The sequence below is a fragment of the Panthera leo genome, chromosome B3, assembly GCF_018350215.1.
Source record: "Panthera leo isolate Ple1 chromosome B3, P.leo_Ple1_pat1.1, whole genome shotgun sequence".
NCBI lineage: Eukaryota > Metazoa > Chordata > Mammalia > Carnivora > Felidae > Panthera > Panthera leo.
In genome coordinates this window covers 21865090-21891379 of record NC_056684.1, presented here as the reverse complement: position 1 = coordinate 21891379, position 26290 = coordinate 21865090, and the positions used below count along the sequence as shown (strand labels likewise).

At 41.3% G+C, this 26290-nt stretch overlaps 1 protein-coding gene across 1 annotated transcript in view; it reads left to right on the top strand.

The window, feature by feature from the left end:
• Positions 1–26290, top strand: part of OTUD7A (OTU deubiquitinase 7A) — a 374562-nt gene that overhangs the window by 191549 nt on the left and 156723 nt on the right. The gene's annotated exons all lie outside the window — the stretch shown is intronic.

Here is a 26290-nt window from a genome sequence, read left to right as displayed (position 1 = left end):
AAAACTGTAGTACCATTATCACTGGGGAATTTAGCATTGATAAAGTAATCTTATCCAACATATAGTATTCAAATACCTCTGGTTGTTCCCAAAATATTCTTTGTAGCTGTTTTCCCCTATCTTGCATTCAGTTAAATATCATGCCCTGAATTTGGTTAGGTGTCTTTAAATCTAAATCAAAATGCTACTTTTGCTTTTATCTTTTTTGATTTTTGACGTTGTTGAAGAACCTAATAAGCCATTTATTTTGAGCAGAGTCTCACAGTCTGGATTTTCCTGGCTGTTCCTTCCTCCCTAGGCACAGACACACGTTTTGTGTGTTTACAATGCAGCAGTGGGTTCACCATATCATTGTAACCAGGCATGGTGATGACAAGTTTGTTCACCTGGTTAAGTTGGTCTCTGCCAGAATTCTCCCTTATAAAGTTACTGGTTTTTATCCCTTGTAATTAATAAGTAATCAGTGGGGCAAACTTTGAGACCATGTGAATATTCTCCTGCCTAGCCCATTTTTCACCCACATTAGCATTTATTGACAGTTGTGTGATGATTTTTAACTAATCAGTTAATCAGCACCACATTTCTTCCCTGCAATAGGTTTCGTTATTTTTTTCATTCTTCCGTGGTTTTGAGCTGCCACACAAGGGGATATATCAAAGCAGTCAAGAGAAGGACTCTGAAATTAGACCGTCTGGGTGCGCGTCTGATATGCATCCCATCTCTGGCACACACTAACTGGATGACCTTGAGCAAATACTTCATCTCATAAACCCTCAGTGTCCTTATCATGAAAATTAGGAGGCAAAGAGTAACCCTTGCACGGGGTGTCTGGCAGGGATGGAGCCCACAGTTGGCCTCACTTAGTATTAGTTTTTATTATCAGTGGCAGGGAGGACAGGCTGAGTGCCTCTGGATGCTGCTTCACTCCTGAGATTTTCTGTAATCCCTGAAAGCTGAATAAGACCCTAAGCGAAAATGCTGATAATGCTGAATGACAGGGCAGAGGTTCCCCAGGATGTGAGTGGTCATATTTTTAAGTCCCTGAAGTTAGAAGGTTGCATAGAGATGCAAAATCCCCAAGACAGGAAGCATTCATCAGTGAGAAGCATCCTAATGGTATCCACTCTGCCATTCTGGTTATTTCTAGCACTCTTCATTGCTTTGCTCCTTCCCCTCACTGGGCTTGGATCTGCCTAGTCTGCTGGCAGTTTTGCCTTTCAGTCACTAGCAAGCAATGGGACTTTTTGTTTGAAGATTATTAGGTTTATTTCTGTGTAGATGAGGTCCCCATGGGTTTATTTGAGCTCCATTGTCTTGGAATCTTCCTTGAGAATGTTTTGGAAATTATACCAAGAAAATACATGTTAGTTTAGGAGCTACAACACATGGACGTGGATTAGGCTGTCTTAAAAAAACAAACAAAAAGACTGCCCTTGGAGAACATTTTTAGCTAGAGTATCTGAAAAGTGCTTCCTCTAAAAATTTTACTTGCCTGAATTCCTTCCCCATGACTTTTTGAAAGCACACGAGGGCTGGTTTCCACAAAGAAGGGCTATTGTAGGCATGCATGCTTCATCCTGCATGTTTCCTGGCTTGTGGCTTTCGAGGCTGAGCTTGAGGCCCCTCTGAGGTGTCACCCATTCTCTTACTTTCTGGGTGATGCCAGGCCAGCCACCCTGAGGTTAGCCATGGCAGAGGATGGGCCCTGAAGACCCAGATGTAACATCTCTACATGGGCATAAACCCGAAGTCTCCCAGAAGGCTCACCACCGCCTCCTCCTCCTATCTTCCTCCTTTTTAGCTGTTAACATGTCAGGAACCCTCCGCCTATCTCTGTGTCCCTTTGATGAGCTCCTTGGAGAAGGGACCATGATATAGGCACAACATAATAGTTTAAGGGTTGAGTGAAACACAGTTAAAACCCAGATGTGCAGTTCTGCGTAAACACAGAGGAAATCACTTGGGTTTCATTCAAATGTGTGGGTGGAAATATCAGAGCTGCCTTTCTTCTCTTCTCAGTGCATCCTGTGGAACTCTGTCCACTTGGAAACCTGAGTTATCTGGTCTTAAGTGAGTAGCATGCTCCTAACCTGTGTTCTTGAAAATGACATAGAAACAGCCAAGGAAAAAAGACCCCTGTGGAGAAGCCCTTCCCCAAGGCTTGCAGGTCCCAGGCCTTGCTGGGGGGGACCTCCTCAGTGGCCTGAGCAGGTCCATGAGTCTCTGTCTTCCTGCTCTCTTGACTTCCCTATTCCTGGGGACTCCCACAGCCACTGTCCTGAGGGCTGCACAGATCTCTGTCTGGGTCCCGGGACCCCATTTTTCTTTATGGCAGATGTGATCAGGGCACTATGTCTTTCCATGTCCCTCCCACACACAGTGAGCTATACCTCCCCAGGAAGGACAGAGTCTGGGCCCTGAAGCAGCCACAGGGCTGGGGTGGCACACCCAGGCTGGGAGAAGGACAGTAGAGCCCAGGGCTTGATGTCTGCCTGGGGAACCAGGCTCTGCTCATTGGTGCCAAATGTGGAGCAAAAGGGTGGAGGTGCTGGGCGAGACAGGTATGTCCTTCCATCTATGTGAAGTCCTAGCCCATGGTCTGTCTGGTTCTAGGATCTGGGATCAGGTGCTCACTCCCTGCTATCTGGCTGGGTTGCCATGGCTTCCCATCTGCCCAGTGGAGACAGTTGTCCCTGTTGGTTAGGCCTCCCAGAGTGGATTTGCCCTTGATTCCAGGTGCCACTTGATTCCAAGTGGATGTGTCCCTTGATTCCAGGTGCTGAGTGTTGGAGGGCAGGACAGAATGTTCACCTCCCTCTTCTACTGGTGCATCTAGCAGCACTTAGCACCAAGGATTCCATGTAGAAAACCTATTCCTGACCCTCAGGGTCCACACTCAACAGTTGCTGTTGTCAGAAAGGAGCTGCGTAGGGCAAACGCCAAAGCCCATGAAGTCCTGTAGTAGGGCTGTCCCTCTGAATGTCCTAAACTGAGCAGAATGTCACCTTGAGCAGAAGGAGCTGCAGATGGAGGAAGGTGAGCAGTGGTCTCAGCATGGCCCCACTGCAGGCACGTGTCTCCAGCTTCCTCTCCCAAGGATGGAATTAAGGTTCCCGTCCACTGGGGCTGCCAGGGATACACTGATGTGGTTTCCATCCATAGGCCTCAAGCCCAACTCTTGGTTACACCAAGGCCTGGCTGGGGGCCAAGTGTGAATCAGCTCTCTAGGCCTCAGTTTCCTTATCTCTGAAATGGGGATGGTGGTGATGATGCCCTCCACATGGGGCTCAGCTGAGGACAAAGTGAGTTAATTCACGAAAAGTTCCCAGAGCTGTGACACTTGGTAAGAATGCTAGAAATCATGTTGTAAGTATGCAGACCTAGGGGGATGCTTAGCTCATAGTGAGCAGTGACTTTCAGCTCCCTTCCCCTGTCCTCCCACCCACTTTGACTCAGTTTTTATCAACAATTGCGTTGTGAAATAGCACAGCGCTGCTCTTGAGGGCACTTTGTGGTCTGTGGGGTTGTGTCCCTTGGGTCAGGACCGGAAATCTGTGATTCATTATTTTTGGTCTGTTTTTCATGGTTTTCTCATGTGCCCAGAATTAAAGCTCATTGTGCCCACAAAAGGCACTTGATAGTCACTGAGAAATGAGACCGGCCTTGGAGCCCATGGCCCTGTGCCACTGACTACATCTTACCTCCCAACTGGGTGACAAGACTGGTTAACACCAGTCCCACCTGAGCGTCCTCCTGTGCCATCCTTCCCTGGCCTTCAGACCCTCTCCTGGCCTTCCCATCAAACCAGAGGCTTTTCCCCTCCAGCCCAGGATTGCTCCAGAAGCTGTGGAATCCAGCTGCCTGTGCTCATAAGCCTTTTATCTGATACTCACAGATAGGTCTGCATGTGACCCATGCACTCCCTCAGCTGGTCTTGAAATCCTGTGCTCGCAAGCACACATCCAAGTGCACGTCTAACATTTTACATCATAAATTTAAATAGGGACAAAGATGTAATTTCTTTCATATTGTAATAATGACATTTTATTTTTTTAACTTTATTTATTTTGAGAGAGAGAGAGTGCTGAAGGGTGAGAAAGGGAGAGAGAGAATCACGAGCAGGCTCCGCACAATCAGCTCAGTGCCCAATGCGGGGCTCTAACTCACAAACCATGAGATCATGACCTGAGCCAAAGTTGAGAGTCAGACACTTAACCAACTGCACCACCCAGGTGCCCCAATAATGACATTTTAAAACAGCACAGATGCGTCACTTTTTTATTGAGGTATAGTTGACATATGTTAGTTTCAGGTATACAACATAGTGATTCAACAATTCTGTACATTACACAATGCTCCCCATGATAAGTGTAGTTACCATCTGTCACCATAAAACATTATTATGTTATATTTTAAATTTTATTTCTTATTTTTTTTAATTTAAATCCAAGTTAACATATAGTATAATAATGATTTCAGGAATAAAATTTAGTGATTCATCACTTACATATAACACCCAGGGCTCATCCTGATAAGTGCCCTCCTTAGTACCCCTCACCCCTTTAGCCCTTCCCCCTGACCCAACACCCTGCCAGCCACCCTCAGTTTGTTCTCTGTATTTAAGAGTCATTTATGGTTTGTCTCCCTCTCTGTTTTTATCTTATTTTTGCCTCCCTTCACCTATGTTCATCTGTTTCGTTTCTTAAATTCCATGTATGAGTGAAATCATACAATATTTCTTTCTCTGACTGACTTATTTCACTTAGCATAATACATTCTAGTTCCACCCACGTTGTTGCAAATGGTACGATTTCATTCTTTTTGATCACTGAGTAACAGTCCATTGTATACATATGTACCACATCTTCTTTATCCGTTCATTCGTTGATGGGCATTTGGGCTCTTTCCATACTTTGGCTATTGTCAGTAGCACTGCTATAAACATGGGAGTGCATGTGCCCCTTTGGTTATTACAATATTATTGACTATATCCCCTTTGCTGTACTTTTCATTCAGATCTAGCACTTTTAAAAAATATACATTGTGGAGGCACATCTGGGTGGCTCAGTTGGTTAAGTGTCTGACTCTTGATCTTGGTTCAGGTCATGATCTCACAGTCATGCTGAGCACGCAGCCTGCTTGGGACTCTCTCTGTCCTTTCCTCTCTGCCATTCCCCTGCTTGCTCTCTCTCTCGCTCGCTCTCTCGCTCTCTCTCTCTCTCCCTCTCTCTCAAAATAAATAAATAAGCATTAAAAAATATATATGCACACACACACACACATACACGTACACACATAACGGGATATAAAAACCACCCATTCAAAATACAGAATAAATAGATCCTTCCTTCACTTTGAAAGTTTACACCATTTTGTTTCCTCCTTGAATTTATATAGAAATATGAAATTCCACATCCTCCACAAAAATCTATCATAATTTTCTGCTTAAAAGACATTCACTGATTATCCTGTCACATGTCTTGGCATATTTGTTTGTGTATGTTTGGTACACAGATATATATATATATATATATATATATATATATATATAAACACACACATACATATGTTAAAATATTTCATTTGGCTTTTTACTAATACCATTTGTAGTATTGATTAGTGTTAAGTTGATCAAAACAGGATAATTAAAAAACAAAATGAAATGTATCATGGAACAGTCTTAATGAGATGGATAACAGAGAGGCTTCTGGGGAGGAGGCTTCTGGTGTAAGGAGTCATTGTCTGTCCCTTTGTGTGGCATCTGGAGGTTTGCACTCCAGAACAATGGAGGACGTGGGAAAGAAGAACCTGCAGGGAAGGCGTCTTACCCACAGATGGATTTTAGGATAGATTATATATGGATTTGAGAATGTGAAAGTTGGTTGTTTACATTTTTTTAATGTTGATTTATTTTTGAGAGAGACAGAGCATGAGTGGGGGAGGGGCAGAGAGAGAGGGAGACAGAATCTGAAGCAGGTTGCAGTCTCTGAGCTGTCAGCACAGAGCCCAACAAGGGATCGAACTGCAAGATCATAACCTGAGCCAAAGTCGGACACTCAACCAACTGAGCCATCCAGGTGCCCTGAAAGTTGATTGTTTAAGTGTTCCACACTCGTGTCCCTTGAAAAATCTTAATGTGCCCCAGGGGTGCCCAGGCTCTCCCTGCTCACTCCAGCCTAGATCTGGTCCTGCTGCCAAGGTTGGATGCCCTGTTGTCACCATCCTCGCCTCTGCATCCCTTTGTGATCATTTCCATGTGTGACACTGACCTCCCCTACCCCTACAGCTTTCTTTGGAACCATGTAATCTTCTAGAATGCAGTTGTGTCCTTGATCCCATTATGGCCTTCCAAGTATCTGTGTAGACTGAGTCTCCCAGAGGAGTTCAGAGATAGCTGAATACTTGTTTTTAAAACTTTAATGTATATAGTATGTCATATTCTGGATCTTTCTTTCCTGGAGTCAATGTATTTCTCCATGTTGGCTATACCTTCTAGGGTAGCATTTCTGTATGCAGCTTTTTCTTAGGCCCATGGCAATGTGTGTACCTCAGTGTGGGCTCATTGGCATCACCAATCAGGAAACCCTAGTAACCAGACCCAGCTTTGGGGCCTCCTCCTCAAAGCCCAGGTGCCGAGCCATGGAAAAGAAGAACAGTCCCCAGTGAGATAGGATGAATATCAATTCTTAACAGGCTTACATTCTCAGGGGCAGTTTTTAAATCTTCTGTGATCAGAGAGGCCTGTCATCCACATGGACATTGTGCCACCATGAATGTGTGCATGTGGGGTGGCCAGTTAAGATAATGCCTGGAGAGCAGTGTCTCTAGGGATCCTTTTCCAGTGTTTTGCTGAATTCCCTCTGTACCTTGTGGGAATTCCTAAAGCATGCAAAGCCCAGTTCTCAGACAAAATCATTTATTAGCATGCACCAAAACTTTACTAAACTCATTGATAAGGGAACCAGCAAAAGATAAATGATCTGGCTCCAAGTACACTTGAGTAACTAGAATTTATAGTCAGCTAGAAAAGAAATACAGAAATAAGATGCTATGTTAAGCTAACTCCCTAGAGGGTAATAAAATAATACTTTATCTAAGGTTAACTTTTGTACTGAGGGCAATAAAAATCACATTGTTATAAATTTTTGCAACTTAGTGTCTAATTTTACAGAGCTATAAACCTTCTGCATCTTTGTAAGTCGTTAGTTGTTACATAAGGAGTTGTAACACTTCTCAAGAGTTTCAGAATCAGATAAAACAGGCTTATAATAAGTCAGTGTTTTAGCAGGATATCAAAAACACAAGTAATCCCCATTTTTTCCCTTTTTTTCAAGTTTAGAGTAAATTTTTCTACAACAATTAGCCAAAAAAAAAAAAAAAAAAGATGAATGGGGCACCTGGCAAAGCATCTGTCTCTTGATTTCAGCTCAGGTCATGATCTCACAGTTCGTGAGTTTAAGCCCCACATCAGGTTTCTTTCTGACAGTGTGGAGCCTGCTTGGGATTCTCTCTCCCTCTCTCTTTGTCCCTCCTCTACTTGCGTGCTCTCTCTCTCTCTCAATAATAAATAACTTTTAAAAAAACATTCCTGACAAATTATCAGTGATCATGTAGCACCATATTAAGATGCTGCCTTTTGACTTGCACAATGAACTTGAACCCTCATATAGATGCTGCAAGGGCGTCTGTGGTAGGAAGCTTCTGACATGGCTCCCAATCATTCCTGCCTCTTGATATCTACATCCTTGTGTTGTCCCCCATCCTTGTGTGGGGGCTGCACCTAGTGAATTGCACCCAATGAACAGGGTACAGCAAATACGATGGGCTGCCACTTCCAAGATCAGGATACAAAAGACTGGAAGCTCCATTATGCACATGCTCTCACTGATTCTTCTCATGTCCTTGCTCTGATACAAGCCGTCATTTTGCAGTTTCACCAGGGGAAATCCCATGTGACAAGAAATTGATTCTCAGTTCAGTGACTTTCGAGAAATGATTCTGCCAACAATCACATGAGTGAACCTGGAAGGGGTTCCTTCCCTGGTGGAGCCTTTATGCAAGACTGCAGCCCCAGCCAACATTTTGGTTGCAATCTATGAGAGACTCTGAGTCACATGACCCAGTTATACATACCCTGATACCTGACCAGAGAAACTGTGACATAATAAATATGTTAAGTCACTAAATTTTGGAGTAATTTGTTTCAGAGTAATAGGTAACTGATACAGCATCTATGAAATGTGTAGTGTTGATTGTACTTGGGCTGTTGTTCTCAGTTGAGCTCTCCTTCATTTCTTTCTCTATTTCTCCCATCTTCCTTCTCCCTCCTTCTTGCCTATCGTGTCCCCGTTCTTTAACAATCTTTAAAATAATCTTCCTTTCTTGATTCCTGTTCCATCATCCTGTTCTCCCCTTTTCTGGTAGCTGTGATTACATCCCTGACAATTGATTAGAGAGGGCTGAGCCCAGAGGCAGCTTATTTGTGGGGACACCGTGCAGTTCAGAAAAAAAAAAAAAAAAAAACTCCATTCATGACAATGACAAAAGAATTTTTTGGTTGACAATCCGTTGCTTCAGACTTGCTGTGACTGTTTCCTCTGGAGCTGCAGTGCTTGCCATTTAGTCTCCAGCCCATCAATGCTTAACATTTGAGGGAAATTGGTTTCAACGTTCTTTCCTCAGGGGAGTGCGGACATACATATTTTCTGCTTTAAAAGGCATTTTCTTTCTTGACTCAAATAGCTGAACCTGTAAAGTCGAACTTCGTATTCATCGATTTCAGTACAGAAACAACTTTTGAATAATTATAAGTTCTTTTCCTATGATACAAAAGCTACCAGAAGCAAATTTTCTGAAAGAATGGTACTCCAGAGGGTTCTATTAGGTTTCAAAGTTATTAAAGAGCATATTGGCAAAGAAGTAAATAGGCAATAACAATAATAATCATACCTACCCGTTTTTGGTGCTCACGCTAAGCCAACAGGTGATGTTATGTAACCATCACCACAACCATGTATAATAGGAACTACTATCCTCATTTCAAATATGAAGCAATGAGAACCAGGGAATAGAAGTAAATTGTCCTAGTTTGTTTGCATGCCGGTGTGGATTTATGTCCTAAAACAGGTGTCTCTATAGTGACTAATGTTTAAAACCTAGGTAACTCAAAAAGAACAGCTAGTAGATTAACACGTTGGGTCACAAAGTTGCCAGGTAATTAATTATAGAAATCTGGGTAGGTTCTTAAAAATCCATTCATCTAGATGTCATCTACTTAAAATTTTCAATCATCCAGGATAATATCATCCATAGGGATTATTTTTTTTTCCTTTTTTATTTGGTTTGTTTTTAGAAAGACAGACATTTGGATAAAACACACTGAATTTTATCAGTTGTTAACATGTATAAATATTCAACTAATAATGAGCCTATAAAAAAATAAAACTCCAAAAGCTGAAATTGTCCTGTGCTTGTGAAATTTAAATATTTTTTTAAAGTTTATTTATTTATTTTAAGAGAGAGAGAGAGGAACGGGAAAAGAGAGAGGGAGAAAGAATCCCAAGCAGTTTCCATGCTGTCAGTACAGAGCTCCATGCAGGGCACAAACCGTGAGATCATGACCTGAGCCAAAATCAAGAGTCTGACGCATAACTGACTGAGCCACCCAGGAACCCCATGAAATTTAAGTAAGTCTAAAAATTTTTTTTTCATGTTTATTTTGAGAGTGAGAGGCTGAGCATGAGCAGAGGAGGGGTGGACAGGGAGGGAGAGAGAGAATCCCAAGCAGGCTCTGCACGGTCAATGCAGAGCCTGATGCAAGCCTGGAACCCACAAACTGTAAGACACGACCTGAGCTGAAATCAAGAATCAGATGCTTAACTGAGCCACCCAGCAACCCCCCCCGAAATTTAAATAATTTTTAATAGAAAAGAATTATGGCATCTGTTCCCTTTGTTTCACTTACTATAAGTATGCTGAAAACCTCCAAATGTAAATGTGAAGCCCACTGGTACTTCTCTCCAAATGTCTCAGACAGCTTTCCCTACCTCAACCCTTAACACACACAGAGACACACACTATACTTACACACACTGTGCATACACTTGCATACACATGCACACACTCATGCACACATGCATGTCTGTGCTCCCACACCCAAATTAAACATGTGAACATACAGTCAGACACTGACACACAGAAACTCACACACACTCCTGAACACTGAACAGATTCATACGGACATGCATGCACACAAGCATGTACATATACCCACTAGCAAGTGAACACTTAAATATACATGCATACATGACTTATAATCCACTTAGAATTAATTTTTATATATTATGTGATGTATATATTGAGTTTCTTTTTTTGTTCCTCCTTTCTTTCCTTTTCCTTTTTTTTTTTTTTTTTTTTTTTTTTTTGGTATATTGATCTCCACTTTTTCAGCACCATTTGTTGAGAAGTTAGTATTTTCTGCATTGGATTGCTTTTGTACCTTTGTGAAAAAGCTGTTGTCTATTTTCCATTCCATTGATCTATGTGTCTAACCTTTGTCCAATTCCTACTATCTTCACCAGTGTAGGCTTATAATCCATTTTAAATTGGGTAGTGTGAATCCTCAAACATTGTCTTCTTTTTCAAAATTGTTTTGGCTAATCTAGCTCCTTTATCTTTTCATATGAATTTTAGAAACAGCTTGCTCTTGTCTACACAGAATCCTTCTGCAATGTTGATTGAGATTGCATTGAATTCATAGATCAATATGAGAATGATTGACATTTTAACTGTCCTTTATCTTACAGTACAGTACATCCAGTACATGCAGACAGTACATCTTGCCATTTATTTAGGTTATCTTTGGTCTCTTTTGTATGAATTTTGTAAACTTACAGTTTTGTTTCTGGAATATGTCCTTGCTCTGTTGTCTTCCAGGTTTGTACACATCTTCCTCTATCTTTTTGGCTCTGTCCACACTGCCCCACTCTACACCCGCACAAAGACCAGCCCTCTACCCCTAACCTACACAATTCCTAGTCCTACAGTGGTTTTCTCATGAGGGATAACTCCCTCAGAGTCATTGTCTTTCTCTCTTGCACTCCAGCAGAGGGCAGCTTCCTTGCCAATGAATTTTTGCCATCTTGTCTCTCTAATATCACTAAGCACTGCATGTTGTACCTGCTTCTTTAATTTTTTTAGGCCACTAACCTCAATATTCTTCAAAGGCAGAGATCATATCTGATTTTGGATTGTATCTTTGGCACCTAACACAGAGCAAGGGCTCAGTTAACAGCATTTGAGTATAGAAGTGGAGAAATAAAGGAATGATGGGAAAAGAAAAAGGTGGGGAGATAAACTAGTAGGCACTGAGACTCTGTGTCAGTCGCTATGACAAGGCAGGGAAATCTGATTGATAGATAGATTTTTAACTTTTGTTAAGCCTTATAAAATTATGAGAAAGATGTAGCATCTTCCCCATGTATAGATGAGGAAATAGATTCAAAAATGTTTAGTGACTTCCCAAAGATCCCACTTGCAAAGAATGGCAGAGCTGAAATTCAAAATTGTCTCTAGCTTTCTCCAAGATCTGTGCTCTGCACACTATCTCCTTTGCTTCTCAATACTGAGCACGTGTCCAACCAAACCAAATCTTTCTGTTCTTCTCTTGTTCATTTATGCTTCCATGTTTTAATTCAGGTCCTGTCACATCTGGCATATTTTATTCAATAGCTTCAGTGGAAAACATTGTTTAAAATATAGTGTATTACTCAGGACACCTGGATGGCTCAGTCAGTTGAGCATCTGACTCTTGATTTCTGCTCAGGTCATGACCCCAGGGTCATGGGATTGAGCCCTGCATTGAGGGTGCTCAGCATGGAGCCTGCTTGGGATTCTCTCTCTCTTTCTCTCTCTCTCTCTCTCTCTGCCCCTCCCTTGCTCGCTCTCCCTCTCTCTCTAGAATAAAAAAATAAATAAATATAGTGTATTACCTGAGCACACAGGCAAAGAGCTTAGAAAGCCATAAAGTAAAAGTAAAAACCCTACTCCACTCCCTCCCACAGCCCCACACTGCTGAGAGGCCATCACAATCATAGCACGTGTGCCTCCTGCAGACATTTATCTACAAGAGATTTTTTTTCCTTTCTGCATTTGTAAATCACACTATAATACATGGATATTCTCATATGCCTTAGAGAAATTTCCATATTAACACCTATATCACGGGTCACGTTCTAGATGGGTCATACTTGATTGAACCATCCTCCTACTAACAAACAATTGTTTTTTATATTTCTAGTTGTGCTGCAAGGAACACCCTTATACATGCTTCTTCATGCACATGAGCAAGGTTGACTTTAAGGAAGATACTGAGAGACAGAATTGTAGAGTTACAGAGTATGCACATTAAAAAAAAAAAATTGGATACTTGGGGCACCTGGGTGGCTCAGTCGGTTAAGCATCTGACTTTTGATCTCACACAAGGTCATGATCTCACAGTTTATGAGTTCAAGGCTCATGTCTGGCTCTGCGCGAACAGGACAGAGCCTGCTTGGGATTCTGTCTCTCTTTCTCTCTGCCCCTTCCCCGCTTGTGCTTGTTCTCTCTCTCGCTTGCTCTCTCTCTCTCACTCTCTTGCTCTCTCTCAATATAAATAAATAAACTTAAAAAAATTTTAATTTAGATACTGAGAACAAAAATGCCCTCCACTGACCTCACCACTAGCCCAAAATACTACCTATAGCAGTGTAAAAAACTACCCAATTCACCTCACCAGGAATCATGTTTTCAAACTTAATTTTTTTAGGGGTGGATAGGCATCATTCATGGTTATTTTATACTTTTATTTGTAAGTTCCTCATTATTAACTAAGGTTGATTATCTTTTCACATGCTGATGGGTCGTTTCTTTTCAATTGCATATTCTAACTTGCTGCTTTTCTATTGGTCCATGTGTCTTTATCTAATTATTTTGGAGTGTTTCATCATCTATTCTGAGTGCCAACCCCTATTTATTATATAATTTTCAAAATCTTCTGTTCTACTATATAACTTCGACATTTCTATGGTATTTTTTGTCATTAGGAAGTTTGTTTATTGATTTTATATTTTTGCTATTATTAGTTTTATCAAATTTTTCTTTTGTGGGCCTTTTTGCCTCGAGAAGGGTTCCTGTATTTGTCAGGGCAGGCCAAATGCTACAAAAAACATTCCCCCAAATCCCAGTGCTTTGAAACAAATACAGCTTTATTTCTCGCCATGTCAGCCCAATGTACTGCATGGAGAGCCCAGATTCACACGATACCATGTGCCTTCCATGCTTCATCACTCAGGGTCTCAGACTCTCCACGGAATCCTCTCTAGTGAGGTAGCAAGTGAGAGATAAGAGAGAAGCGAAAGATCCAATGTGGTGAGGGGTTGGGGCCAGTCCTAGAAATGGCCCACATCACTTCCATGTCACATTCCATTGACCAGAATGTAGTCACATGGCCACACACAGCTGCATGGGGACCATGTAGTATAATCTGGAAATGTGTTCCCTGAGGAAGAGGAATGGGATGTGGTCAACCTCAAGCAGGTCCTGCAGCTCACTTTCCTACCTCAAGGTCATAAGCATACTCACCTACACTTTCCTTTGGTGCACTTATAGTTTTATTTCTTATCTGTATATATTTTACTCATGTGGAATTTGTTGGTAAATGGCATAATGTGGGAAGCCTAATTTTTTTTTCCAAATGTACTGCTACCTTATTTTATGGTATTGTCCCATCATCACTGGATTTCCACAAATTTAGGAGATTCTCTGTTTATCATTCTATCAGATAGCCATGCCGTCAACCTCGAATGACAGTCAAGTTAACAAGTTAACTAGATATCTTCTTTTTTCACTCATCAGAGAGTCTGCGGTCAGTGCTCACCTTGGGCTGGCTCCTCAGTGATGTCAGGGCAGCACCTTTCAAATTCTCTTTACATTTCCCTCATGATCACAGGCTGGCACAGCTTTCCTTTTGCATCCCTTTCAAGGTGAGAAGAATGGAGAATTCTCTGCATGCCCCTTTTATTAGAAAAGCAAAATGTTCACTTAAAGTAGCCTAGCATATTTCTTTTTACAATTTTAGGGCTTGTGGAGAGGGAAAAAAACTGGTTATCTGGATACTTTCAGCTGCAAGAAAAGCTGGTAAAGCAGAAATCAGAATTGTCTTGATTGGCTTAGACCAATCATGACTGATTATATGGGGCTGAGTACATTGCAGCCAGGAACAAAAGCAAGTAGCTATGAACTAACAAGGGGAATGGGTATTAGATCAAAAATTAACAGCACCTGCCATAATCATATAGCAAATTCTCTTCCTGGTTCCCTTTTCTCTTCCCTCCCTCCCTTTCTCTGCCTCTTGACTTCCTCCTCCTCTTCATTCTTTCTCTCTCTCCCTCACACTCATGCACACATGCACACATGGAGACATATCTGTGTTTCCTGCCCTCCCCCATTGGTCTATGTGACTCTGTCTGCCCCTATACCAAGCTGCTTTAATCACAGTACTTAAATTTTTTTTAATGTTTATTTCTTTTTTTGAGAGAGAGAGAGACAGAGACAGAGTGTGAGCAGGGGAAATGCAGAGAAAGAGGGAGACACAGTATTCAAAGCAGGTTCCAGATTCTGAGCTGTTAGCACAGAGCCCAGTGTGGGGCTTGAACTCACAAACTGTGAGATCATGACCTGAACCGAAGTCAGATGCTTAACCTGAGCCATCCAGGTACCCCATAGTACTTTCATGTTTGACACAACATGGGACAAACTTCTGCAACCACTTTGGTCTTAATCAAAGTTATCTTAGAATTTACTTCTTTGTTCTTCTAAGTTTTAGAAATTGTTAACTTTCATAAAACTTCTGTTGTGATTGCATGGAATTTATTATAAATATGGGGATTGGCATCTTGAAAATATAGTCATTTGTTTTTCTTTTTCTCCTCCAATAAAGACCGTATTCTGCAAACAAAAGCAAAAACAAAAAGGTTTCTCTCATTTTGTTATGTTATCCTTAGTTAACTATAAGAATTTCTTTTTGGTGTTGGCTAATATAAAATGGATCTTTTAAATTTGTTTTAGTGCTTAATTGGCTAATGCTGATATGTAGAAAAGGTATTGGGTTTTGTATGTTGATCTTGTTCCAGCCATTTAAAATGTTCACATATGTTCTAATATTTAGTCATGGCTTTGTTCTGAACTTTGACAGAATTATTTCTAAACTTTTCATTATTAGGTAGGGACAAGTCTTATAAGTTGGGGATCATTACCCTTTTTTTTCTAATTTTATTGAGAAATAATTGATATACATCACTATATACATTTGAGGCATATAGCATGATGGTATGATTTACATATTTTGTGGAAAGATTACCACAATAGGTTCAGCTAACATCCATCTTCTTGGATAGATATGATAAAAACAAAAGAAAGAAAAAAAGGAAAAAAATATTCCTGTATATGATACAGTAGTGTTGGCTATAGTCATCCTGTTGTACCTTATATCCCTAGTACTTATTTATCTTATAACTGGAAGTTCATACTTTTGATTACTTCCAGGAGTTGTCTCCAGCCCTTCTGGTCAGATAGGGCTGTGAGACACTCTCCACAGTGGATGGGACTGTGTCAGCTCCTTTGCCTGGACGGGAGGGGTGATAGGGGCTGCTCCAGGCTCCACTTCCCAGACAGGCACTCCAGTTGGGAAGGGCCAGGAGCTACCCTCAGCCTTGGCTGTGAATGAATCCCCTGCAGGTATATAATGCCTGGTAGAGCATTGCTCTGGGACATTCGGCTCTGTCTGCTCACCTCTGGGCTCAAACACAGCTGGGCTGCACAGCTTCCAAAGCTTCCAGCCCTTCTGGTCAGATGGGGCTGGAAGACACTCTCCACAACACATGGGGCTGTGATTCAGCTCCTTGCCTGAGCGTGGGCAAACCAAACCCTGGGGCTGGCAAAATTCCTCCTTTGAGGAACCAAATCAGGCAGATCTGCACCCTGCTGAGTTCCAAGGTCAGTGTGCCCTCTGCAGATGAACAAAACCACTGGTTGGGATTACTGCTTGGAACACTGCAGGTATGAGCTCAGTCTGCCAACATGATCTTCATCTTTTTATTTCTTTTTGTACTGTTTGGATTCATTTGCTGATGATTGCAAGCTCCTCCCCCTTTTCTGGGACAGTCAGATTCACAATGTTTGAGCCCTACAGATTCCCTTGTAATTCCTGTGGTGTGGGATCAGAGTAAGGACTCCAGCAAAGTAACCCCCATGCTGGGCCAGCTGGCTGTCCCCCCTGGGTTTTCGTTTCCCACTGGAGGAACCAGAAGATAAAGGGGGACCTCTCAGTGGTGCTACACTGGCCTGGGGCTGAGGCGATGTGATTAACATGGAGCTGCTTCACTTATCCTTCTAATGCAGTCTGTCTTGCTCTCTGTGCTGCAGGGGGTGGGGGGTGAAGTGCCCCCCCCCCCCATATTCTAAGATTCTCTCAGTATTGTCTTGTTCTTGAATAGTTGTTAGTTTTTCTTGCGAAGGGGAGTGAAGTCAGAATAACCTATGTTACCATCCTAGTGATGTCACTCCCAGGATCAAATCCCTTTGTTATTTCGTGGTTTGTTTTGAGTTGATATAATGCATGAATGTGGACTTTTTGGCACCTTTTGAGATAACCATATAATTTTTCTCCTGGAATTTGTTAATATAGCACATTGGCATTAGAATTATGTTTGGCTGTTAGTAACAGAAGAAATAATAGGGGGGTTAGTAAGACTCATACTCTCGTGTGAGTCAGGAGTGAGGCATTCCAGGGATGGCCACATGGCAGCTCCAGAAATTCCCACAGACTATTCTCCTTCTACCTAAGTCTCCATCTATCCTTCATCACCATTATCCAAGACACTTGGTGCTACAGCGCCAGGCCCCTTCTTTGTCTTTTTATGTCTTTGGCTACAGTTCAGATTCATTTGCTAATCTTTTATTTTAAACTTTACATATATGTTTATAAATAACACTGGCCTATGATTTTCTCTTTTCTGTTACTTCTTTTCTAATTCTGACATCTGAATTATTCTACCTTCATGTAGCAACTAATAAGTTTAGCTACAAGTATTTAATTATTTGACTTATTTGGCTTAAACAAATAGCTATTTATATGAGAAAAATAATCGGAAGTCCAGAGGTGTGGTCTAGGTCTGGGGCAAATGTTCTCTGATATCATCAGGGATAAGCTTTCTACTATCTTTGCATGTTGGGTCTTGTCCTCTGGCTTTCTACCTCATAGTCCCAGGATGATGGTTATACTTGCAGATATCAATTCCTTGCTTAAGAAAGGAGGAGGAAAGGCAAATTAAGAAGGGACTGTTACAGTTAAGCCTATCCCCTTCTATCAGGTAAGCATAAACCCACCCAAAAACTCATAATAAACTCAGTGCAGTTGACTTCTGTTTCCATCAGTAGATGGAATCATTCATTATGGCTACATCAAGACTGGTGAATCCCAGATCAAGGGAAAAGAGTAATAATGACTGGCTTTGACCCATTTTGATTCATCCCCCGGTGCTAGGAATTCAGTTTTCTCTGAAAATCAAGGGTTCTTTGCTGCTACAGGATAAACCAAGGTTCTACCAGCAGTAGAGGAATGGATATAAGCTGAGCAACATCTAAGAAAATGAATGGGTACCTTCCCATTTCTTTATATGCTTTTGATCCATTTTTCCACTTGGTTACCAAATTTTTGTGTCTTTGTTTTCCTCAAGCACATGTCTATTCTCTCCTTAGAAATTCCCAGTGGCTTCCCACTGGCCTCATGTTAGAGTCCAGCTACTTATCCAGACATCCCACAGGGTCTGACCCTAACCTTTATGTACAGTCTCTGTGCCCACTGTCTCTCCTGCCCCTGGATGTGCAAATGTGTTTGTGCCTCTTGGTCTCTGCTTGTGGTGCTCATCCAGCTTGAAATGTCTTTTCAGTCTTCCTAATCCTTTTGAAAAACTCATCTTCCTTTGGCCTTCTTCATTTTGTTGGTCAGAAAGAACTGTTCCTCTATAGTATTCTAATAATTTTTCTTATAAATAGTATTTATCCCAATCGAAGATGAATTATGGTTATTTTCATGTCTACCCATCAAAATGGAGTAGGAACTTAGATTTAATATTCTGGTATACTCCAATTTATGGTGATATTAAGACAAATAAAACATGAATTCTGCCCTCTAGGGAAGCCCTCTGAGAGAGAAAAGGAGGCAAATAGACAGAGGTAGCAGCTCAAGACATACATGCAGTGTTCAAAGGGTTCCTTTCATATCATGATGACAAGGAGAGGGACATGGAGAGGGCTTGACCCTTTAGGCTCTAATAGAAAACTGTCTAGAAAATAGACAGTTAATAGAAAATAGAAAATGTCTTTTCCCAGAAGGAGAGCTGAATAAAATGATGAAATAAATGGTAATAATATATACTAATTATAATATAATGCTAATTTATTAGTAATTTATATTACTAATATTATTTATTATTAGTAGTAATATAGTTACTAATAATAATAAATATAAACTCGATTAGTGCATTGTTCGGATCCTTTTAAACTCTGTTGCTGGCACACTGATCTGGTCAGACTCATATTTTATTCCAGTGTAACAGCTAGATTTGTGAGCCTGGAGAATAAAAACATAAATCCTGCAAAGCAAGGGAGTCTTACAGGCATTCCAGTGCTGGAGGCTTGGACTTGTGCAGGAAAGCCTGCTGCAGATTTGCAGGGATGAGATCATGCCTCTGACATCCAAGTTCCCTTGGAAGGTGATCATTCTAGGGTGTGGGCACATTACACAGTTGCAAGGATGGAGCTGCTCTCTACAAGTCACAATAAGGGTTTGTCTCATGGTCTTAAAAATTAACTTCCATGTGAAAATATTATTGTCAAAATTAGTGGCTATTATTCCTTGTAAATTCTTTAAGAATTGCCTAGAGTCTTTAATGTGAGTTCAAGGCAGAAAATGACATAGAACAGTCTATAAATCTTGGGAGATCATAAGCCTTGAACATGGTAACAGCTGTACATCTGCTCTTGTATTAAGAACTCTGAAGAATCAGATATTTCACTGATGAATATATCATTTCAGTGCACACAAGAGAAAACCTCAGTATATCCTATACTCACTACTATTCCAAAAAATATAAATTTTAGGGGCATCTGGGAAGCTCAGTCGATTAAGCATCCAACTTCAGCTCAGGTCATGATCTCGTGGTTCACGAGCTCGAGCCCTGTGTCGGGCTCTCTGCAGTCAGCACAGAGCCTGCTTTGGATCTTCTGTCTCCCTCTATCTCTCCCTTGCTTCTTTTTTCTTCATCTCTCAAAAATAAGTACATACTTATTTATTCATTCATTCATTCATTCATTCATTTATAAATTTTAGGAGGGACTTTTCTTCCATTTTTCCATACCATGAGAAAATCATTAAAAGGTATAATTGAGTGTCAACTAAGGAAATGTTTTGCTTCTGATCATGCATCTTCACACATAATATATTTCAAAGGTACCAGATGTTTTGACTTGAGAACATTTGAAGACCCCTGTACCATTATTATAAAGAGAAGGTGAATGGTGACCTTTGGATCAAAGTGGATCTGCGTGAGACTCTTAAGTCTGGCACTGAGCTGTCTGCTCTTCAGTAAAAGGGAACAAAGCTTTTTCCCTTGTAAAGTTGTCTGTATTACAGTTAGCTCACCCATAAAACATCTAATACAGTCAATGTCATTGTAGGCACCGAGCAAGTAGTAGTTATTTTCCTCATTTAGACACAGACAGAATTTAGACTCATGGGAAGAATGGCTTTCATTGTCCAACTCCATTCAAATAAATTTGAAACTCAAGATAAAATGGATAAATCTGTAGGAAAATACAGTCTAACAAAATTGAATCCTATAGAGATAGAAAGTCTAAACAGAGTTATTAACATCAAAAAAATAGAGAAGGTGTAAAAGAGTTTATCCCAAAAAAGCCTCAAGAACAGAGGGAATGTCTAATCTTCCAATATCAGATGACTCCAATGCTACTTAGGTTATTGCAAGAGAATTGAGAAGGAAAATTAGCTTCTAATTTTGTTTTGTGTATAATGGCTATAATACCTGACACCGATTGCACATAAAAATTAAAAAAAAAATGTATCAAGCTAATGCATTAATATCAATGTAGGAATTTTAAATAAAAATTAGCGAACTGAATCAAAAGCAACATAAAAAAGAAATACCAATGGATTATTAAAGATTTATTACAGGGGTGCTGGGGTGGCTCAGTCAGTTAAGCATCCAACTCTTGATTTTGGTTTAAGTCAGGGTCTCATGGTCATGAGATCAAGCGCCATGTCAGGCTCCAGGGTACGTGAGGAGCCTGCTTGGGATTCTCTCTCCCTCTCTCCCTGCCCCTCCCCTACTAGCACATGCTCTGTATCCACCCCCCAAATAAACATTTTAAAAAAGATTTATTCCAGAAATATGAGTGAAGTTCAATATTTAAGTCCATTAATAGAATTTATCATATTAATAGAGCTTAACAAAAAGAAAGTGAAAGTCAACATCCATTCATGACAAGACCACTGATTAAGGCATATGGATGCTATCTAAACATATGTATGGGCATGTATGTGTAGATAGTTCAAAACCCAGGAGCCACCATCTTACTCAATGTAGAAATACCAAAATTATTCCTGCTAAACTTAGGAGTAAAGCAAATCCCATTATTTCTATTAATATTTACTATTATATTGAATTAGTCAACTCAATCAGGCAAGAGAAAACAAGGCTTAAGAATTGAAAATTAAGGGGGTAACACAATCTCTATTTTCATCTGATATGATTGTATAACTAGAAAAAGAAGCTTTGGAAAAATTTCTATAAACATTAGGATTTTGTAAAATAGCAGAATATAAATTTAACAGCCATAGAAATACAAATCAAAACCACAATGAGATACCACCTTATACCTGTCAGAATGGCTAACAATAACAACTCAGGCAACAATAGATGTTGGTGAGGATGCGGAGAAAGAGGATCTCTTTTGTATTGTTGGTGGGAATGCAAGCTGGTGCAGCCATTCTGGAAAACAGTATGGAGGTTCCTCAAAAAACTAAAAATAGAACTACCCTATGACCCAGCAATTGCACTACTAGGTATTTATCCAAGGGATACAGGTGTGCTGTTTTGAAGGGACACATGCACCCCAATGTTTATAGCAGCACTATCAACAATAGCCAAAGTATGGAAAGAGCCCAATGTCCATCGATGGATGAATGGATAAAGAAGGTGTGGTATATATATACAATGGAGTATTACTCGGCAATCAAAAAGAACGAAATCTTGCCATTTGCAACTACATGGATGGAACTGGAGAGTATTATGCTAAGTGAAATTAGTCAGAGAAAGACAAAAATCATATGACTTCACTCATATGAGGACTTTAAGAGACAAAACGGATGAACATAAGGGAAGGGAAACAAAAATAATATAAAAACAGGGAGGGGGACAAAACAGAAGAGATTCATAAATATGGAGAACAAACTGACGGTTACTGGAGGGGTTGTGGGAGGGGGGATGGGCTAAATGGGTAAAGGGCACTAAGGAATCTACTCCTGAAATCATTGTTGCACTATATGCTAATTTGGATGTAAATTAAAAAAATAAAAAATAAAATAAAAGCAAAATATACATATATATATATATATATATATATATATACAGAAAATAACTTAAAAAATTTAACACCCATAAATCAATAGCTTTGTTTATTAATATGATAACCAGTTAACACACATAATGGGAAAAAAGATACCTTTTATGAATACCTAGGCATATATCTAACAAAAAATACAGAAATAGACCCAACTGCATATGCAAATTTAACATACAATAAGGGAGGCATCTGAAATTAGTGGTGCTTACTCACCGATGGGTTTTTCTGTAAGCAGTGTTGGAATAGCTAGACAGACATAGGGAAAGTGATAAAATTGGATCCATTCCTCATTTGATACACCAGGATCAATTCCAACTGCATCAGAATTTTAAAATATAGGGGTGCCTGGGTGGCTCAGTTGGTTGAGTGGCCGACTTTGGCTCAGGTCATGATCTCGCGGTCTGTGAGTTTGAGCCCTGCATCTGGCTCTCGCAGCTTGGAGCTTGGACTCTGCTTTGGATTCTGTGTCTCCTGCTCTCTCTGCTCCCCTGCTTGTGCTCTATCTCTGTCTCTCAAAAATAAATAAATGTTTACAAAAAAAAATTTTAATTAAAAAAAAGAATTTTAAATATAAAAAATAAAACCTTTCAGTTAGTAGAAGAAAACATGGGTGAATTTCTCTATAATCTGGCAACGAAAAAAAATTTAAATTAAGACTCAAAATCCCGAAGCATTAAGGAAAAGATAGAAAACTATATATAAACTATTTTTAATAGATTTGATCAAGCTTTGTCAACAAACTGAAGAAAAAAGAAGATGGAGGCAAAACCTATAAATTAAAAAAAAAAAAAAAAAAAAAACATAAAACCTATCAACCAGTTAACAATCCATGGGCCTTATTTGAATCCTGGTTCAAACAAACTGAAAATCAGTGCCTGAGGCAAAGGAAGAGTTAGCCATAATGATCCTGCCTTCATTTAAAATTTTGCTCAATGGGGTGCCTGGGTGGCTTAGTGAATTAAGCCTCCAATTTTGGCTCAGGCCATGATCTAGCAGTTTATAAGTTCAAGCCCCATGTTGGGCTCTGTGCTGACAGCTCAGCCTGAAGGCTGCTTCTGATTCTGTGTCTCCCTCTCTCTTTCTGCCCCTCCCCCACTTACATTTTTTCTCCCTCTCTCTCTCTCTCTCAACAATAAATAAACATTTAAAAAAAAGAAAAAAATGTGTTCATCAAGAATATTCTTTCACTAAGTTTGATTTTTTAAATTTTTTTAATGTTTATTATTTATTTTTGAGAGAGAGAGACAGAGTGCAAGCAGGGAAGGGTCAGAGAGAGAAGGAGACACAGAATCCGAAGCAGGTTCCAGGCTCTGAGCTGTCAGCACAGAGCTGGACACCAGGCTCCAACCCACAAACCAGGAGATCATAACCTGACCCGAAGTCAGACGCTTAACCAACTGAGCCACCCAGGTGCCCCTGATTTTTTTTTAATGTTTATTGTTGAGAGAGAGAAACACACAGAAAGTGAGTGGAGGAGGGGCAGAGAGAGATGGAGACACAGAATTGGAAACAGGTTCCAGGCTCTGAGCTGTCAGCACAGAACACAACGCAGGGCTTGAATCCATGAACCGTGAGATTATGACATGAGCTGAAGTTGGACACTTAACCAACTGAGCCATCCAGGAGCCCCAAGTTTGATTTTTTTGATGTAGCACTTGATTTCCAAGATCTTTGCAGCGCCTTAAGTTTTGTGGCAAGTGTCTCACCTTCCTTGCCCTAGTCCTGGCCCTGCTGGGTGCCAGGCACTGAGAAGCCTGGAGAGGCTAAAGGAGAAAGAAGTTGGATTCGGGCAAACAGCAGGCCCTCTGTTGGAATAAACGGACATTATAGACAATTACATGCAAGGCATTGACTAGCTTGTTTGCTGTTCTGGGGTGGAGAATAACCCTCAGGCACTCATTCTCCCCAAGGTCTTCCTCTGTCTGTCTCCAGTGGTCAGACTGCCAGCCTCCACCTCCATCTCTGAGTCTGGGTCTCTAGCCTATCTTGCTGCCTTCCAGTCTCTGGTTATAACATCTGCTGACAAATCCAATTGAGACGTGCTTTACTTAGGCTCCACTGAAATGAAATTAATGAAAAATAGATCCTGATGCAATTTTACTCTTTATCCTGGCTACATCTTTTTCCTGAAATCTTCCTCTCTCTAGTTAGACCAATCCCTGCACTGCACAATGGCCCAAATCCAGCAGTCTCTACGGCCCGCACCTGTTTGTGCATCTCTCTGCTTGTTGGGAAGCTCCTGGGGGAGCCCAAAGGGCTCACGGTTCCTAGTGTTTGAGCCTCAGGCACTCACTAGAATAGTAACTAAAGGTAATAGCAACTTAATAAATGCTCATTGCTTGAATAATAAATGAATTCAGGCATCTTGATTACTGGACAGAATGTGGTATTGAAGTCAGGAACACCCATGCAGCATGAACACTGATTCCAAAACAGAGTACTGGAGGCACGCCTGGGCTGTGCAGGGAGAGGGGAGCTCTGTGTGAGCCTGTGCAGCAGGGTTAGTATGGCCAGAGAGGACATCTCCAAGTGATGAATAAGGACAGTGAGCACAACTGGGAAGGAGGGGGAGCCTCATCAGGGGCTGCCCTGGATGGAGGTCTCAGGAGCCAGTGGTCAGAACAGGAAGTTGATTGATCAGAGGTGTGTGTTCTGAAAATCTGACCAATTCTGTATTTCAGCTGAAGAAGGAAGGGAATAAAATTTGGTTAGGGAAATGGAAAGGCAGAAATCAACAAAATAAAAGACAATTATAAAGGGGAAAAATGTCACCATGTTGGTTCTAATGCTGTATCATTATTTTTGCCTCTTTTAGAAATGCTCATTAGCAAGCTAAATTCACATCTCTGAGAGCAGTGGTTCTGGGACTTCAGCACAGGATGGAATCCCCTAAGGACATGTCAAACCAATTGTCAGGGCCCACCCCCAGAGATTCTGATTCAGCAGGCCTGGGGTGGGGCCTGAGAACGGGCATTTGTAGCAAGCTCCCAGGGGGAACCTGTTGCTGCCCTTCTGAGGAATCACTGTTTGAGAATCACTGTTCCAGAGGGCCTGGCTCTGACCCCCAGTAACAAGAGGATGATCTTAAATATCTGTACAGCTCCTAATTGTTTACAGAGCTCTTTCATGGACACTGTGATTCACTTAATCTCCTGTAAACCCCACCAAACCCTGCTATGCCTGATAGAGCAGCCATTCCCCATTGTTTGTTATGCATCCGCCACCAGCCATCAGCCTCCTCAGGGAGGGCACTTAGGATGGGGCAGAGCTAAGGAGGAGGGTTCTTCCCCACTCAGCCCCTTGAGGGGGAGGGAACAAAGTCGCATACTCATGCCCATATTTAATTAACTAAACCAAAACAAAGTGTTTTTATTTTTTTTAATGTTTATTTATTTTTGAGAGAGAAGGAGACAGAGCCAAGCAGGAGAGGGGCAGAGAGAGAGGAAACACGGAATCCAATCCTAAGCAGGCTCCAGGCTCTAAGCTGTCAGCACAGAGCCTGAACAGGGCTTGAACTCATGAACCAAGAGATCATGACCTCAGCCAAAGTCAGTTGCTTAAACCACTGAGCACCCAGGTGCCCCAAAACAAAGTTCTTTTAAATAAATGTATGGAGTGCTTTCTAGGAAGTTGGATGGTTTTTGCTTCATTTGGTTAGTAGGAGCTTATAATTTAAACTTCACATTAACCTTCCTATTTAATAATGAACACAAGCCTAATGTGTAATGAAATATGCAGATAGTGCATTTTATCAATATTCCAGTTTTGGCAGTATTTCCCAAAGTATGAAATAGGACCACCCCGTCCACGTCAGAATCAGCCCCTGTGATTCCACCAGTGGATGAGCTCCTCCCCCAGCCCTCCACATCTGACGTGTGTTCCTGTGTGTGTGTATACACACATGTGTGTACACACGCATGCATACACACGCATGCACCCACGTCAGAAACAAAGAGACACAGAGGCAGAGAGCCACATTTAGTATGCAGATATTAAAAAGACCTATGGCAGTTGCTTTTGTCCCCTCTAGTATGTTGGGGGGGGGGGGAGAGAGTGGCATGATAGTTTATTTACACTATCACAGGAATTAAGGGGACACCGCTGGGACAGAGCACAGCTGGGAGGTTGGACAGGGGTCAGGCACACAGCCTTGTCACAGCAAAGCTGGACTCTGAAGGGAGCCACGTGAGGAACATTTTCAGTAAGAACCAGGCAAGAGAGCATACTTGTGAGTGTGCAGGAAGCTCTCCCAGGAGTATGACCTCAGGGAATCAAGGGAAAGGAATCCTGCCTGGGAGGCAGAGGGCCAGGGTCTGGAAGAGGGGCAGGCAGGGCCAGGCTGCTGTAGGAGAGAGAGATCAGCATGGGAAGGCCTCTGGACCCCATGGTCAGCCCAGCCTTGCTGCCTGAAGGGAGGAAGGTGAATGGCCACCGACCACTCTGGGAGCAAGAGGAAGAGGACTGCATGTGGAAACCAGGCACATCTCTGCAGTGTTTCCCCCCCGCCCCAGCTCTTCCCTTCTCCAAACCTCCATCACCTCACTCATAA